This window comes from Chiloscyllium punctatum, chromosome 1 (genome assembly GCF_047496795.1).
Source record: "Chiloscyllium punctatum isolate Juve2018m chromosome 1, sChiPun1.3, whole genome shotgun sequence".
In the NCBI taxonomy this organism is placed as follows: domain Eukaryota; kingdom Metazoa; phylum Chordata; class Chondrichthyes; order Orectolobiformes; family Hemiscylliidae; genus Chiloscyllium; species Chiloscyllium punctatum.
In genome coordinates, this window is record NC_092739.1 from 49,201,865 (window position 1) to 49,214,997 (window position 13,133).

The following is a 13,133-nucleotide window of genomic DNA, read 5'->3' on the forward strand; positions in this document are numbered from 1 at the left end:
TCCCAGCTTCTCGAGCGACCCTATTCTAATGGACAAGATTAGGTAGACCCTATTCCCTTTTAGGGGAGCAGAAAATCCACTGGACAACAACTCCTTCATTAGTGGGAAGAGTTTGCTGAGAATGCAAAGCCTGAAAAACAACTCCCAGGGTGCTGCTGCGATTATTTGTTACTAACCACCCAAACTGCAAGATTTCTAGTGTATTCTTGTAGTACTTCATATTTTTTGTCTGCGTGAGCTAAAGACCCAATTTGGTATTATCTGCTAATTTTGTTAGGGATTTACTTATTCCTAAGACCAAATCATGAATGTGCGGTGTGATAGTGTTTCCAGCACTGATCCTTGAGAAACACAACTTTCCCTTTGCCTCCAATCTGAATAACTTTTTAAAAATCTTTTTTTTGCTTTCTATACTTGAACCAATTTGCTATCCATACATATTTTTGTTCCCTAATTCTACAAACCAAACTTTTGTCATGAATCTGCTATATTGCACCATCTCAAAGGCTTTATGAAATCCCAAGTATAGTATATCATACCTATTGCATTAAACTTCTCTACCTACATTGGTACCTCTACAGAATATTCTATCAGGTTAGTTCAGCATGGTTTAGCCCTTGAGGAACCATGCTGAAGACTTAAAAATATTTAATCTGCTCCAAAATATTTTTTCTATCAGGTTATATGCTATAGATTCTTGTATCTTTCCCATCAGCATGAATAGGTTATAACTATAACCAGGAAACAGGGCCCAGCTGTACAGGATATGCTGCCTGTGGTCACAAACAAATTGGACTGTAAGGAAATGCAATCCCAATCTATTCAGAAGGATTCTAGGACATTGATGGGGAAGCACACAACATTCTATGCATGAAGTCTATACAATGCAAACAAACTGTGGTACTCATTTGCTTTGCCCACTTTATCCATGGGGAAAGAAATGTACATGTTCTTCTTGGGTTGGAGGTTCTTACTAATTTTCCTCACAGTTCACTATGTTGCTGACACCACTGCTGCAATCTGAAAGGAGCCAATCAAGGTTAACTGCTAAGGCAGTGCTGTCCCTTGAAATTTAGGCTTTGGCTGCATTAGATGAAATAGCATGGTAATGACCTCATTGGGGCAGTGAAGATGACTTTAGACATTGTTCCTCAGTTGCGGGTAAGAACTCTTGTGTAAGTACCTCCTTTATTTGCTCCTGCTCACCGTTATTTTTAAGGCTGCTCATCCTGCAGTTCCAGCAGATTACCCATGACTGCAGTCAAACAATTTCCAAAAGCATCTGACAGCAGCACAATGCTTATTGCAACCTCCTACCAGAGGTCAGAAAACATTTCATAGAATCCCTATAGTGTGGCAACAGGCCATTCGGTTCAACAAATCCACACCGGCCCTTCGAAGAGTTATCCACCAAGACCCATTCCCCCTTCCCTCCTAGAAAGCTGGGTGGCAGGTGAAATGTGAGGAGGATGTTAGGAGAACACAGGGTGACCTGGACAGGTTAAGTGAGTGGATGGATGCATGGCAGATGCAGTTAATGTGGATAAATGTATGGTTATCCACTTTGGTGGCAAGAACAGGAAGGCAGATTACTACCTAAATGGAGTCAAGTTAGGTAAAGGGACAGTACAACGAGATCTAGGTGTTCTTGTACATCAGACAATGAAAGCAAGCATGCAGGTACAGCAGGCAGTGAAGAAAGCCAATAGCATGCTGGCCTTCATAACAAGAGGAATTGAATATAGAAGCAAAGAGGTCCTTCTGCAGCTGTACAGGGCCCTGGTGAGACTGCACCTGGAATATTGTGCGCAGTTTTGGTCTCCAAATTTGAGGAAAGACATTCTGGCTATTGAGGGAGTGCAGCGTAGGTTCACGAGGTCAATTCCCGGAATGGCGGGACTATCTTACACTGAAAGATTGGAGCAACTGGGCTTGTATACCCTTGAGTTTAGAAGGCTGAGAGGGGATCTGATTGAGACGTATAAGATTATTAAAGGATTGGACACTCTGGAGGCAGGAAGCATGTTTCCACTGCTGGGTGAGTGCTGAACCAGAGGACACAGTTTAAAAATAAGGGGTAGGCCACTTAGAACAGAGTTGAGGAGAAACCTCTTCACCCAGAGAGTGGTGGATGTATGGAATGCTCTGCCCCAGAAGGCTGTGGAGGGCAAGTCTCTGGATACTTTCAAGAAAGCGTTGGATAGGGTTCTTAAGGATAATGGAATCAAGGGTTATGGGGATAAGGCAGGAACAGGATACTGATTGAGGATGATCAGCCATGATCATAATGAATGGTGGTGCTGGCTCAAAGGGCAGAATGGCCTACTCCTACACCTATTGTCTATTGTCCACTGTCCATTGTCACTCCTCAAATGACAAGCCCTTCATCCCCAGTATCAATCTTGTAAAGCTCCTCTGGACACTCTCCAATGCTAGTCTATCATTCCATAGGTATGAGGCCCTAAACTACTCACAATATTCCAAATGCGTTCTGACCAGAGCATTGTATAGCTTCAGCACTAATTCCCTTTTCTTGCATTCTTGCCCTCTTGAAATGAAGGTTAACATTGCATTTGCCTTCCCAATTGCCAAACTGAATCTGCATGTTAACTTTAAGGGCATCCTGAACTAGGACTCCTAAGTCCGTTTGTACTTCAGATTTCTGAAGACTTTCTCCATTAAGAACGTTGTAACTGTGTCTGCATCCACCATTTTCTCTGGCAGTTCATTCCACAGGTTAATCACTCTGAAGAGAATGTTGCCCCTCATGTCCTTTTTAAATCTTTCTCCTCTCACCTTAAAAATATGCCCCCTAGTTTTGAACTCCCCCACCCTGGCAAAAAGACCCTTGTCATTCACCTTATCTATGCTCCTGATGACTTTATAAACCTCAATAATGTCACCCCTCAACTTCCTATGCTCAATTGAAAAGGTCCCATTCTTATTTTTATACCACAAACCCTCCATTCCTGGTAATATCCTGGCAAACTTTTTCTGAACCCTCTCCAGCTTAATAATATCCTTCCTATAATGGGATGACCAGAACTGTACACAGTACACAGTGTTCCAGAAGAGGCCTCACAAATGTCTTGGACAACCTCAACATGACATCCCAAATCCTATACTCAAAGATCTGAGTAATGTAGGCAAGTGTGCCAAATGCCTTCTTAACTATCCTGTCTAACTTTGACACAAATTGCAAATGGTTATGTACCTGTTACCCTCGGTTCTACAATCCTACCCAGCGTCCTACCATTAATTTCTAAGTCCTGTCCTTGTTTGTATGACCAAAATGTAATACCTTGCATTTATCAAATTAAACTCCATCTGTCACTCCTCAAGCCATTGACCCAATTGATTATTTGCATCCTATACAGATGCATGAGATGTGTTTGTGTGCCTGCATGCAAAGTGATTTGGCAGAAGCTTGCAAGTTACAAATGTCGCTGAGCTCCACCGTCACGACCTGAAGGGCTGAAGTGATGTGAGAGCTGGACTGACAGCAGTGGCAAGGATGGTGGTTTGCTAATGCTGATTTGCATGGACAGAATATCAAGAAGGATGGTGGAGCATGCAGTAATGAGGATGTTCTGCCACCAACAGGTAATGCCTCTCACTTTCCTTCAATGATGAATGTGGTAGAGAGTACAATGAGGCAGAAAAGATGTACAGTATATAACAAATGCCAGATTGATAATGTAAAGGGGAACCTGACTAAACATAAAATGTTCAGATGTGAAGTGAAAAAATTAATAACTTAGACAAAAAGGAAGTATGAGAAAATACCGGTAGCTAACGTAAAAGGGAATCCAAACAAAGTCTTCTACAGGGTCATAAGTAATAAAAAGGTAGTAATAAGATGCTGTTATTGATTATAGAACAAAAAGGGGATACATGCATGAAGGCAGAGGGCATAACCGAGGGACTAAATGAATATATTAATTTATTTTTACCAAGCAAGAACATGCTATCAAAATCATAGTGATAGAGATACTGCTTACCCATCCTGAGGATATTGCTGGAAGCAAGGTTGGTACTGGCTATAATCATCTAGCCACTTTAGGGTAAGTAGCATTACTAGAGAACTAAGGAATTGCATTTATTATACTCTTATTCAAAAAAGGCTCCAAGAATAAGCCCAGTCACTTCGGCCATTCAGTTAAAATTTTGGTGGTAGACAACCTTTTAGAAACAATATTATGGGACAAAGTTTACCACCACTTGGAAAACTGTGGGTTAATTAAAGAAAACAAGCAGAAATATTTTAAATCACGTTTGGCTCACTTCGTTGAGCATGTTTGGTAAGGTAACCATGAGACTGGTGAATGTAATAAAGTTGATGTGATGCAAATGGATTTACAAAACACAATTGACAAAGTGTCATACATTAGGCTTGCCAGTAAAGTTGAAGCCCACTGAATAAAGGCACAGTGGCAGCATAGGTATTAAGCTGTCTGAGTAATAAGAAACTGAGAACAGTGACGAATGGTTGATTTTCAGACTAGAGAAAGATGTGCAATGTTTTCTGTATTCATTCTCTGGATGTTGGTGTTACTGGCTAAGACAGCATCTATTGCCCAATGCTGGTTGCCCAGAGGGTACCTAAAAGTGAACTGTGTACATGTGGAGTCATATATAGGTCAGACCAGGTAATGTTAGCAGATTTCCTTTCCAAAAGAACAATAGTGAACCAGATGAGTGTTTTGATCAATTGATATGTAGTTACCATTAGCCTTGCTTTGTATTTTTAAGGAGTTTTATCAAATTCACCATTCAGCCTGTGCCATGGCGGAATATGAGCCCAAAAACTAAAATGTCATCCAGGGTCTCTGGGTCACTAGTGCAGTGACATTGCAATGACACCACTTCCACACTGAAACTGATGCTTTCCAGGTGCCACTGCTTTACCTGATATTTCCCAATGACCTAGACTTGGGCACAAGGCGCAATATCAAAAGTTGCAAATTACATAAACCTATTGTGAACTGTGAGGTTAGTGATAAATATTTGAACATGAACAGGATGATGGAATTGGTGGATGTTTGACAGATGAAACGTAATGGAAGTAATTATGAGTGATATAACTTCATAGGAAGAAAGAGGGGAGGTAACATAAAATCACGGTTCAGTTCTGAAGAGGTATAGAAACAAAAAGACAAATTCTTGAAGGTAGCATGGCAGATGGAGAAAACAATGAAAGTGGCATGAACCTAGTAAAATGCTGATATCTATCTGTGCATATTTGGTCACAGTTTCAAAAACATAATGAACAGTCAACAAAGATTTTGGCCTTACTCATGTGACTGGACTTAGTATAACCTTCCTGAAAACCCCTCCAAAGTCTATGCATGTCAGGCCAGACCCCTTAAAACATTTTAAGAAGGTAGCCCAGATCCTAACTTTTCTAGTTGTTTCAGGGAGATATAAGGTGGATATTCCAGGAGGGATACCGCTGGTCAAATCACTTGGCTTCAAGTAAAACAAAATTTATTTCACAAGCCGAAGGACCCACAAACACAAGAAAACAGAATTTAGAATAACAATGATTTGAAAACCTGACCAACACAATATCCCCAGCAACTTAACAAAGAGCTGTTCGATTTCCTGCAACATCCCATAAATACACCCCTTTGGAAAAAGGTAAATTCAAACACAGGTTCTTACAGGAGAGATGTCACAGAGGATCAGCCAGGGATCATTTGCTAAGGCATGCAACCTCTTTCTCAGTAGCTTTCTTTGACCAGCAGCTTCTCTGGATTCCCAGCTACAAACTAAACCAAACTAGAAAAATCCCTGAACTGGGAGAAATGGACACTCCCCTTCCATTGCACAAGTGCTTTAAAAAAAAACCCAGAAGAAACCTTTCTCTGATTGTTGGCTTCGGCAGTATCTATTAGCTCTAATGAAAGTAACCTAACCCAGACAAATCGGAACCTTTGTCTTTTACAACCCCTTTTTAAAAAATCTAAGGGCAACATAACCTTGTTAGAGGGGCAGCATTGTCACATGAGTACACCAGATAATCAACTGTCAGGTACCTCCTAATGTACGCTCACTGTTATCATCTGCTGCAGAATTGATTGATTTCAAGAGAAACCCCTTCATAATAGAATAACAATTTACACTTATTTTACAAGGTGTGCTAATGGCTTTCCACTTAAAGCCAAAATGAACCATAAACAACAGGTAATCTGCAATGCAATTCATTGCCTCGAGAGTGTAACTTCTTCTCCCCTCCAGCCAAATTACAACTAACTTTTTCAGTCTAAGGTCCATGAGTAGCAGTGGCTAGAGAAAGTGGATGTGAATGTGGCTGCATGGTATTGGCACATTGATTGACGTGCACAGACCCTTGAAATTAATGGAAACATTGCTCCTACTACTAGGAGACTTTATCGCATGACTCTCTCAGAATTTAATGCAGCTGCCTTTATAAACACAGGGTTTTGAAGCAGCAGACATTAAGGAACCAGCATTACTCTCGACAACATCTACTGAATATCAACATGCCTAACTCCAGGCTACAAATGAAAAAAAAAACTCTGGCCTGTGAAAAGCAGCCGACAGCATGTACTTGTGCTCTGTAAGTAAAATTTTGTTTCATTAAAGCAGCAAACTAAATGTTACAGTTTGGCAAAAGTTCCTCAGAAGACATTTGAAAAGATTTTTTAAAGAGAAGAAACTGACTACAAATCACCAACTGCTGGCCAACCAATAAATCAACCTGAAAAGGAATTTCGAACTGTTAAGGCCAAGGATGGACTTCTGGACTCATCTTTAAAACACAAGGTCATTGCTAAACTGGTATAATTCGCTTGTTTTCTTTTATACTTAAATTGTTGCTATTTGAAAAATCTCTCACTTTTCTGATCCTATCTTGTTGTGTACGCTTGTATGCGTGGCCACATTGTGGACTGTCCACCACCCCCAACAACCTTCATATATCTAAGAATGTGTAAAATAACACACTACTTCTGTTCCTCTTTAACTTTACCTCAATCTTGTTGTGACTCTTGCAAAGCCAGAGTCAGGTAAATACGCCACTCACTGTTTAAGTCAAAAGGGGAAAGAACTGAAACCACAATCTGCTTCCAAACAGGTGGTGAGAATGGATAGTGATTTGTTGTACAGCTCACAAGCCCTGTGCATGATAAAAGGCATATGGACCTTGAGTCTTAAAATTAGACACATAAAGTACAGAAGCAAAGAAGCTCTGATGAACTTTATAAAAAAGATTGTTTTGTTCTCAGTTGGAGTACTGTGTCCTATAGTTCACCTTTAAGGAGAGTGTAAGAAAGATTAACCAGAAAGGTTCCTGGAGTGAGGAATTTCACTTGCATATTGAAAGGTATTGATAGAGGTGTCCAAATCCATGAGGTCTAGATAGAGTAGATAGAGAGAAACTGTTCCCATTGTGGAAAGGTCAAGAATCAATCAACACTGACTTGAGATGAATGGGAAGTAAACCAGAAGTACTGGGAGAAAAACATTTTTACACAGCAGGTGGATAGGACCTGTATGAGACTGCCTGAGAGTGCAGTGCATTGTGGGTTTCAAACGAGAATTAAATAATCACCTGAAGAGAAAATATTTGTGGAAGTACGTGAGTGGCTTTTGCAGAAAGCTTGCCCATATGTGGTAGGTTGAGTGGCCTCTTTCCATGCTGTGAATGTTTTATAGGATGGTCCTGGCTTTTGCCTCAGTCAAAAGGCTTTGGTTTCAAGCGCCGTTCTGTGACTTGTAGATGGCAATTGAAGGACTATTGAAGGCGTGGGCGATCAGATTATTCATCAACTGCATTTTCTTCCAGAACTCCCCACTATTCTCTAAAGGGAGAAATGTATGAAAAGCATAAAACTATTATGATTCTAATTTCAGACGAGAATCCGACAATACACGTACTCCTGATTGTGTGTATGCCCTGGATGCCAAGGGGAGAGTCCAATCCCGTGTGGCAATCTTCCAGTGCAGAAATGTCCATATTGCTACATAAATTGCCTGATAATCTGGCTCTAAAATGGGCACAGTGCTGATGGATTTCTAAGTCACTGTTTCTAAATCTTTCCTGTGGGAGCAGCTACAGATCAGCCTGGATAAATATACAGTTTACTCAATGATAAAATCTATTAAGACTTGTCTTTATTCTTAGAACTAAAGATACAGTGCCCCGAAAGGTTTACATTCAATTGTGCTGCAGAACTGGATTTAACTTGAGTGTCTTAAAACATATGAATGACGATAATGTAGTTGTGATCTCATGTCTTTCGTAGACAAGTGTCTGATAGACAAGTGCTGCAGACAGAGTATTCTATCTCGCTGTGTTAATCGCTCTGTTATATTTGCATTCCTGTCTTTGCTGGTCAGGAGAGTGCATGTGTCTTGGGAGCTGAACTCACTCTATGGTAAGTTTGATTAAGCTATTGCATTTTCACACATGGATTAGTTTAGACATTTTGAAAAGGAATAATGGACAGACTGTAAACACAACAATGCAATTCCTCTTTTATCGTTAACATTGGAAGTGAACTTAAAATTGTCGATAGTCACTCCCAATGTCATGTCATTGCTCGAACTATTTCAGGCAATTCTAATTTCTTCTGACATTACATGTTATCCTTTGATGAAATAATCCGGCCCATTATTATGTTATTCTTAAACTATGCAACCAACATATCTGCCAAAAATGGTAGAGGAAATGTTTCTGGTTTGATGCAGGGGGAGGGTGGGGAAGGGTGTGGAGAATGGAAGGGCAGGGGAAAAAACATAATCTGGGTTGCAGCTATCGGCAGTAATACAAACGGTCATTCTGACAATACGTGTATGACAATCCGCTTCTGTCTTCAGGAGTTCTCTACCTTGGTGCGGTGAAGGTAGCGGGTAGATTTGGGAATGTTTAAAGAAGCATTAGAAATGACCTTCACTCTGAAGCCAAACACAATCTCGTGAAATGATCTTCTGAGAGCTGGGCTCGACTACATTTGTACCCAACTGTTAAGGAGCGGCACGAAGGTGGTGGTAAGTGATTTTAAGAGGTTTAATCAATAAAACAAAGTATTTGGTTGCAAGATAAAATCTTGAAAGAATGTTGCAATTTTAATCGCTGGAGCAAACTGTAACCTAAAACGAGTCAGGCTGTGACTTCTCAGCAATTGAACAGACGACAGCTGGACCGATGTTTTCTTATTCTCCAGATAATTTCAGCGTTTATTTCTGACAGACCTTGAAGCAATTGTCAGCACATGTAACAAGCTGGCCCGCTCCATTTCTGGTGAGTTTAAATGTTTATCTGCAAATAGACCCTGCCCAGGGCGAACACAGCTAAGGAAGTTGTCCAGAACAGTTTAGAATTTGAACCCTGCCAGTCACTGGACAAGAACATGTACACTGGTCATAAGCAGAAATTAAAACATTATTTCCAATATGAAGGCTTGACGGGTTGGAAAGCATACACATTGGACGTGCACGGAAATGCGAGGCAGAGCTGGTGAGGTGCACCAAAACCTCGCAACTCCGAAAAGAATAGATAAAAGTATCAGTTTTATCATTGCAACATGAGCCAGTGTTTATCCAGTGTTTACATGTTGCACTGAACAACGTGTTTGGAGCAGTAGGGACACAAGCAGCCGCTGTAAAGTACATCATCTGATAACTGGTCTTTCTCTTAACCCTTTTTAGTAAAAACAATTCACACACCGAATTTCGACCACAAAAGGTCTTCATGAATTAATCTTAATAGCTAATATCGATGGAAGAAGCGGATGATAAAATGGGGGTTTGCTGCTTTCTTTCTGATTCAAATGAATTGGAATGAGCTGTCCAGACTTTTAAAGATATTACTCCAATGTAATATTTTGTAATATCCTCCTAGACTTTGGGGCTCACGCTATGTACAAAGATTTTGGACTAGGTCTTTTTGCCCTTTTTTTTCATTTTAATACGGACAGCGAGGAATAATTTAGTAAAATCGATATGAAAACAAATAAATGTACAAGCAGCCGTTATTAGTTCAGGGACAGCGCTGGGTGCAGCACATTAAAGGGCTGCAGCACGATGAGCGGCGGCAAATTGTGGCTCCTCCTTTTCCCCAGAGCTCACACAGAGGGCGGTGTGACCGTGTGAGACGCTTCAAAGACGCCCCAGGCTCGGAATCTGGGACGCGGCGATCGCCCAGTACGAGGGACACCCAGAGTTTCCATTTCTGCCGCCATCCGTGCCCCAGTCCCAGCCCAGCATCCTCCAATCCCAGGGTCTTCAGCTGTGAATCAGACAGCACCTTAAACTGGGATGAGTCTGATAGCGCTGATGCTCAGACAAGACATCTTCTGATTTCTGTGCTTTTTGGACCCTCGAAGTGTCTCATAGGCCTGACCCATTAAGTAAGTTTAGGTAACATAGGGGTCATTAGGCTGGATTTTAACTAAGAAGAGCCTCTAGAAGAAGCTGGAATTTGAGTCTTCCCTATCCCCAGCTCAGACGCACACACACATACATCTCACTCCCAGTAAACTGGCATTGACCGAAACTCCATCCATACATAGGCTGATTAACAAGTTCAATGGAGGACATAACAAATCCTGCTCTCAGATGGTGGAAGGAGTGAGGTTGGGGCAGTGGATGTGGGGTGGAACAACTTGTAATGATGGGGGAATCTGGTTTGTCTTGTGTTGGGTGGTGAAGGTTCTTGGGAGGTTTGTTGTGGAAAGGGAAGGAACTGGCGAGTCCTAACGGAGATGAGTAGTGATCCAGGGAAACCCCCAGAGAGGAGGAAGGGATGGGGGTGGGTGGTCCTGAGGAGGAGATGTATCACTAGAAATTATGGTTATTAGTCATGGCGGTGGTGAGGTCAGGATTGGGGGATTCAGAGATTCAGACCAATTATGGAGGTCTGTGAGGACAGCTGGGGTGTGACAGAAGTTGGCTGTAGTGAAGGTGTTGAATTGGCCCAGTAAGGTGAGGGCTGAGTGGGAGCCTAGTTAAGGAGGGAGTGGTGGTCTGTGGGCTGGATTGTTGGACAATTTGGGATTGGGGTCTGAGTCACAGTGGCTGGTCAGGGCTGCCAGGAAACTTGGCGTCTTTAGGTAGCTTCAGGAATGGTCAGAAACTATAACGGGTAGGTTAGGAGGAACTTTGGAAAGACAGGAGTAGGAGTGGTGTGTAATCATTGGGGGGTTACCCAGGAGGATATCTGGATCCAGTAGGTCAGTGACAGGCTGCCACCATCTGACATTAACCCTTGAGGCTTCCCACACAAGAAACCTGTCTGACTGCTGTTCCCTTTAACTTGTTTAGTAACAATGCACATTATAACCTCATTATCATGCTAAAAATGCAAACCCAACTCCTTCGAGCAGGTTAATTTCCCCCTGCACACGTCCTAACTCCCCCACCTTCTGTTGCTGATATAACTGGAACTGCAGGTTGGTTTGGGTCAGGATACAATTTTTCAATACTTTGACCTCCCAAATGACTCAAGCTGACTGATGTTTTGAGGTTAAAATTGCTCTCAATAACTACGCTGGTTTGGATTCAACAATCTCTCCGGATTAGTGTTCTCTACTGTGATATAAATTCCATTACTCCTTTGCAAAATAAGATCCTGTGGTGACTAATTATAGTTTGGAATATTGTTGATTGTGTTGTGATTAGTTATAGCTTGAGCTACAGAAATTTAGTTTCTGAAAATGTCCTGTTATTTTCTTCTTTTAGCAAGAGACTGCTTTTATGAAATGATTTTTTTTTAACACGTGTCAAGCCTATCTTTATTTGCACGAACTTACAGGCTGATCTGTCTTACACAATGTAAAGGATCATTTTAAAGATCTTAGGTCAGGAATGAGAAAACTCTGAGCAATTTCCCTCCCCTCGCAACCACAATCCTTCTGAAGTAAAGGCTTAACCAAATCAAGGCTTTAGGAAACCTAGCCAGACCAGAGTCGAATAAATCTGCCTCTGAACTAATTCTCAGGCACTTATTCTGGTCTTATATTAGGAGTGAGGACATTCTGCAGAAACTTATGGGCCGTAATATTCTTTTGCAACACCAGCATCTATTTCCATTAGTTAAACCTTCCACATCTTCAATGCGTAACACGGAGTGTGGATGATCTTGGTCAGGCCAGCATTTGCTTCCCATCCTTAACCGTCCCTGAGGAGGAAAAGGTTAGGGCTCTTCTTCAACTGCCACAGGTCATGTTACCCACAGAGAGATGAAGAATGGGAATATATTTCCGAGTCAGAATGACATGTGGCTTGGATGGAAAACTATAGTGGTATTCCAAGGCATCTCCTGCCTTCATCCATCTCTGTGTGTTTGGAAGGTGATATCCAAAGATAGTGAAGTTCTGTAGTACATATTATAATTGGTATACATTGCTACTACTGAGCATTAGTGGTGGAGGGAGTGAATGTTTTTGGATTTGGTGCCAATCAAGCAGGTTGCTTTACCCTGGTAGTGTTAAGTTTCTTGAACCTTTTGGAGCACGCTCATCATGGCAAATGGAGAGTATTCTATTTTACTCCCAATGTGCCATGTAGACTGTAGACAGGTTCTAGGAACTTAGGAGGTGAGCTACTCAACACAGAATTCACAGCTTCTAACTTGCTCTTGTATTTATTATTTATTTTGCTGGTCCAGTTCAGTTTCTGGTCAATTGTATTCCTCAGGATGTTGATAGTGGGGTTTCACTGCTGACAATGCATTGAATGTCAAGAGAAGGTGGTGATAAGGGGTGGCATGGTGGCTCAGCGGTTAGCACTGCTTCCGCAAAGTGCCAGGGACCTGAGTTCGATTCCAGCCTCAGGGGAGTTTGCATGTTCTCCCTATGTATGCACAGGTTTCCTATGGGTGCTCTGGTTTCTTCCCACAGTCCAAAGATGTGCAGATTAGGTGAATTGGCCATGCTAAAAATTTGGACAGTGAATCTACTGGACCAGAAATCTGGGACTTCAGTTGAGTTATTTATTGGTCTGAGGAGGGTGTGTGTGTGTGTGTGTTGGGGGGTGGGAGGAGGTGGAGAGTGGTGGGGCTGAGGTGGAGACCTTTGAACTGGGCCTCTCCCTCACCAGCTTGGACTTCCTGTCAGTACCTACCTCTCTAACTGGAATAAATAAGATTAAATGAGGGGGAAGGCTCT

At 41.7% G+C, this 13,133-nt stretch overlaps 1 protein-coding gene across 6 annotated transcripts in view; it reads left to right on the forward strand.

The window, feature by feature from the left end:
• The first annotated feature begins 6,480 nt into the window (after positions 1-6,480).
• Positions 6,481-13,133, forward strand: part of c1qtnf7 (C1q and TNF related 7) — a 49,321-nt gene continuing 42,668 nt past the window's right edge. Inside the window, exons 1-2 of one of the 6 annotated variants that reach the window (XM_072556012.1) lie at positions 6,481-6,583; positions 8,845-9,015. The gene's annotated coding sequence lies outside the window, so the exon portion shown is untranslated. Of the gene's footprint in view, positions 6,584-6,605; positions 6,805-8,276; positions 8,403-8,844; positions 9,016-9,162; positions 9,269-13,133 lie in introns of those variants that run through there. The other 5 variants (XM_072556003.1, XM_072555994.1, XM_072555985.1 and 2 more) reach the window with 5 other exon arrangements.